Here is a 5,491-nt window from a genome sequence, read left to right as displayed (position 1 = left end):
CTGGCAGACGGCGAAACACATCGCCGGCGCTGCGGTATGGAGTTTAGTATAGCGTAGGGTTCGTCATAGGGAAGGGGGGCAGGGGCTGGGAAATAACAATGAAAAAGAAAAAGTGACTGCGCGAGCAGGCCTTTCATATTTATCTCCCCCCAGCCGTCCCGCCTGTCAAGGGCATAAACCGCGCTAACCGCTGCGCAAACCGACCAAGCGTCGCAATCCCCGCCGCCGCGTCGCGGGCACGACCCACGTACAAGGGGACCGTATACGCACCAAGGAAAAGCATCTCACGGAGCGCCCGGAAGCGTTGCTGCTGGTGCCACAGCAGGCATCTTGACTACGTGAACTGGCGCGCTTTGTTTGCGTAGCACGCATATATATATATATATGTATATATATATAGCTACATTTAATTTTGATGTGAAGAGTGTGCATACATGCTCGTGTATTGTGCTTTTGGTGCGCGTTGACGAAACTCCAGGAGAGCGCCACACAAAAAAAGGTCTTACTCTAATGGCGGCACTATGCTTTCCCGACATCTAAGTGATCTGCTCGTTCGAGATAACTTCGAACATCGTAAGTTTGAACGGGAAGATAGAATTTAAAAAATATTTCGGGGGGGGGGGGGGTTACGCGCCAAAAACACGATCTCATTATAAGGCACGCCGCGCATGGCGGGTGACTCCGGAATTATTTGGACCACTTGGGGTTCTTTAACGTGCACCTACATTTAAGTACACGGATGTTTTCGCATTTCGCCCCTGGAAGATGGAACTGTTCTGTGTTAAAAGTTAACGTTCAGCTCGGCAACGTACTTTTTCTGCAAGTGTTTTTTTTTTTCCGTAGTGTATATAGAGCCTGCTATAAAGACGAGCATAGGCTAAAAGCCTAAATGATTGACGATGTATCATTAATTGTGCTGGTCTTTATGAAAACAAAAATGGAGGTTGTGTAAAACTGAATCGTACTGAATGCGCTAATTAAAGCATTAGATCCCTGCAATAATTTCGATTGACAGGCTATAGTTTGCTTCGTCCACACGATACTAACCTTAGCGAGCATTGCACACTTATTTCTGCCGCAATTCTATTCAGAAACGATGACTTCAGCTTTCTTTTTCTTACCGATCGTAAACGTTTCCTTTCGTGGGTACCCCCTCTTCACAGCGCGGTACCTACTTATCCCTTACCATCTTGCAGCCAGTGCCGCCGAGGAACTCGCCTGCTTCCCGCCCGTGTACGCTTCCCAAGCCCGCCGCCGCAAGACAAGCGCGCCGTGCCGTCTCGTTGGCATCGGCGGTGTTGCTATCCAGGAGAAGGACCGTTACCGACGCGGCGCGGCTACTGCGCTTACGCCGCGCCAATCATCGCTGCCAGAGCGGCGCGCGTACGCATGTCGCCGGCGGCGGGGGCTCGTGAGGCAATCACGGGAGCGTCAAATGCTCGGAAGACGGGGTCGTCTATTCCATAGCGGCGGCCGCGCCGGCTCTGCGAAGAGGAGAGATGGCGGGCAAACAGTCAAGCGCTCGCTCTCGTGATCCTTCTGTGCGAGCCTTGTTCGTGCGCACCTGCGGCGCGTTACATATACGCCGGCCGAGAGAAGGCTGTATACATTCGCCGCGACAACCAGGAAGCGCCGTTCCTGACGTGCCAGAACTAATTTAAAACAACTGGCCAAACGGCGCGGCCGATCGTTCCAGCCGTGCAGATAGACAAGAGAAAGGCCGCGTGCTACGCATGCCCCCCCCCCCCCCCCCCTCCTATCACACTTCCAAAGCCCATATATCCGTCACATTTCTCGCGCAAACGTGCTCGCGCTCGAATCTTGAGGCTTGCGTCGGGGAAGGAAACACGAAGGAAGTACTACGCTTGCTCGCTTTTGAGGCCGAGAGAGGAGGCCCTTTTTCGTTTTGTTTTTCTCGTGCGCCACTAACCGGTTGGTCAGTGGGTGCACATTAGCCGAGTTTCGTGAGGCACCGTTTTCCGTGGCGCGATATGCACGCGCGAATGAATGCCGACGCAGGGGAAACTCGGAGATGCGGGCACTGTTCGTAGCCGAATGTGTGCGCTGTGGGGGAGAAGATGGAGGCTGTTTTGTCTCTGTCGTCTGCGTTCGCTAAGCGATATCGTCCGCTGTTCCTGAACGATTTTGCCTCCTGGTGTAGCTTGGTGCGTGGGTTACGGTATTGAACAGTGTTTGGTGGGTGTCATTTGTTTTATGCTCACCATGAAAGGTTCGCGTGCGCACGTCGTTTTCCACCAAAGCAACGTACAATATCGCCGTTTCGTGTGCTCCAGCCCCACAGAAGTATCCGAAAAAGCCGATGGTCACATACTGGTTGTTTCCTCATCGAATTTTCAACCCAATGACGAAATGAAGGCTTTTTTCGGCACCACCACCACCACCACCACCCAGAAGTTGGTATTTCTGCTTTGTGCAGGGTTTTCGAGCAACGAAGTATGATCAATATTTTTCATGCTTAAGTTCACTAACACCCGTTACTAAAATATGAAGTTGTACTCGTCCTTGGAATCGCATATAACTCATTCAGAGGAACCAAAGATGAAGCAACACTACGATAATGTCTTATATCGTACATTTCCAAGCTACACGTCACTGGGTGTTCCTGTGTGGAGATTTGAAGTAATCCACAATCAATGAACTTGTGTCCTTAGAACGACTGAAATAGCGCTTGGAAATTTTTTATTAACCTCCTGCTATAGTGACAGAAGAAAAGAAATGCTGAAACAGTAAGGTTCACGATTTCCAGTTTTCTGCTACAATGCGTAGCCCTCGCTCTTTTTCGCTATACGTAAGAAGGAATGCAGAAAAATGTAAGTCAACGAAGATATTGTACGAAATAATTGTTTTATGAAACAATATTCGAAGTCGGTCTATCTTTTAAAAGCAGCATCCTTACTAATAAACAACTTTGTAACCTACGGTGCTAAGAAGAGACTCCGGCCAATCGTGATAGGAAAAATGGAGAAGCCTATCGACTAATCACGAACAATTCTTACTTTTTTGTTGAATTCTGCCCAGGAATGTTACCTTTGCAATTACATGCAAGAAGCCGTATTGTCATTGTCTATTTGTACCCCTTACGTACAGAGCTCCGTGCGTTTAGTAGAACGCCGGTGAGGTGGCGGGGCTTGTTGCACAGTTCGTGCTCGGCACCTCAAGCCAGGCCATATGAAGGGACCTCCGCTCATACTTCGCTCAACCGGAGGGTGGCGCTTGCAATGCAGGCCCACAAGGCCCGCTAAGGTCCACCGCGCGGAAATGTACGCTTGCCGGCCCGAACGGCAACAGCCGAGGCAGTTCGTGGTTTCTCGTCGACCTCCCATTTGTATCACGCGGGTCCCTTTTCACGCTTGGAGCCCGTGTGCCCGCCGAGGCACGCCGACCGCCAGCAACACTAGCCAAATTCACGTTCGTCACGACTGCGCGAGCGCTCGGCGCAAGCGGCCGAAACGGCGGCGACGCGCCAGTTGCTGGACTGAACGAAAAAAATATATATATGAGAGAGAGAGAGAGAGAAAAGCGAGACAAGGGAGGGGGGGGGCGGGAAATCAAATGAAAGAATGAACGAGAGACGGAGGGAGAGTGCTGCGAGAGGCGCGCAAAAAAACACTTTTTCCGTTTTCACCCTCGGTCTGACAGGCACACGCAACATTGCCAGCGCGGACGGCGTGATCAGGCTGATCTCGAAATGCGCTCGCGCCTGCGCGCGCTTTTTAAGCCTCTTCCTGCGCGACTATACGAACGATGTCGACTGCGCGACGGGCGCGGAAGGGGGCAACGAGAGGAGTTGTTCGGCGCGCACGAGCGCGCGCGCTCTCCGGCCGCAGCCTGGCGCTCCTCTTTATTTTTCCCTGTCGCGGGACGACGAGTGGACGACGACCGGGCCGGCCACTAGGCGGGCACCCGGTGTACGCCGAGGAGGAGCCATCCGGCAGTGGTATTTACAAGAGCGCATCGGACTGACCCGCTAAGGGGTCGCTGAACCGTGGCGCGCTCGGCGACCGACCCCAAAAAAAGGAGGCGCGCTCGCCGCACGCACGCCTCTCTCGTGCCAGCTCGAGCTCGCCTTTCCTTGCGTCTGCGCCGCGGTAATCGCGGCGCGGCTGCGTGCGATGTGGACCGTCCTGGGGACCCACTGGACACTGCGCGGAAGCGGTCACTGAGGCTGCAGCTATAGCGGGTGTACACTCGTCTACGCAGTGCTTCTTTGAGGCGAAGGAGAGGGCGCGTCGTGAGGGGCAGCTTTTCCTTTTCCTTAGTTCCAACATAGCATTCTTGAACTACTTTTGCCATTCTCTACGAGCGTTGCCAAGTGCCACTGCTGGACTGTGCCTTTGCACTGAGTGCCCTCCGCGCATTAACAGGAAAACTGTCCTCGTTGCGTACAAGCAGCGTGAGGTCCGGCACAGTGTAATGCGTTAGATATTCACATCGCATGAATTCGTGTCGGCTTTAAGGGCGTTGCTTGTGATCTTTAACACACCTGGAAGGTTTCACAGGAGCTGACGCGAGGGCGTCTAACCGATCCGAGACTGAGCCGGAAACTGGAGCTGAACCGTTATATTCAGCCGCACCGGGCCCGAAGCCAACCGATATGTTTTCCATCATCTTAGAACCGAACGAAAACTTGAAATGTTTGGAGGAACGGTTTTGAACCGGTTATATACCACATGTTCAGCCCGCGGTCTTCATTGCTGAAATTGTACCTGCAGGCCGTGACGCTGACGAGAGTAGACGACGTCACTTGTGTCAATTCGTCGCAGTTCGCGGAGGAGGATGGGTGTTGCTTGCTGCAGGCGGGCTTAACCTCGCAAAAGCTGCTGCAATTTCTCCGCCAATTCTTGCGGCCACATCACCACTTTCAGATCTTAAGTTAGCCTACAGGAAAGCATGGTGGCACAGGAGTAGCCTTCAAGTGAGCCGCAGAGTTGCATTTGACCTTGCTATTGCAGGCGTTATTGCGTAGTGTAACATATCCTGCGCCACCTATCAACCGCGACAAAGTCTGAAACACTTCGCACTACAGCTAACAACACCACGTGCCGAAAAACAGTGTGACTCGGAGCCCAATACGTCGCGCTTTTTTCGAACCACGATGACCCATATGGCTCACCATTCACTTCCCTTCTATAACAGTGTTGCTTCTATAACAGTTATTTATATTTCACACTTCAGAATTGGTAGCAGCGGCCGACTGCGCCACCCCTGGTTTTACATTTGCTATCATCGCAGTTCACGCACCTGCCTCGATCGTTCTACGCTCGAACCACTGCTCGACGAAATTCAATCACGCATTACTCACATCCTGCACTTATTTATGGTCATTGCAGGCGACTTAAATGCGGAACAATTAACTTTGGGACACGGTTGACGGCCATGCGTGTGGCGCAAAGTGATCACAATTCGCGTCCGCCAGTGATATCCTAGCACCCACTAACCCTCGATCCCATCCTACATTGTAATCGCACGT

This window comes from Dermacentor variabilis, chromosome 2, assembly GCF_050947875.1.
Source record: "Dermacentor variabilis isolate Ectoservices chromosome 2, ASM5094787v1, whole genome shotgun sequence".
Classification (NCBI taxonomy): Eukaryota; Metazoa; Arthropoda; class Arachnida; order Ixodida; family Ixodidae; genus Dermacentor; species Dermacentor variabilis.
The sequence above is the reverse complement of the archived record's forward strand: the minus strand, read 5'-3'. Positions refer to the sequence as shown.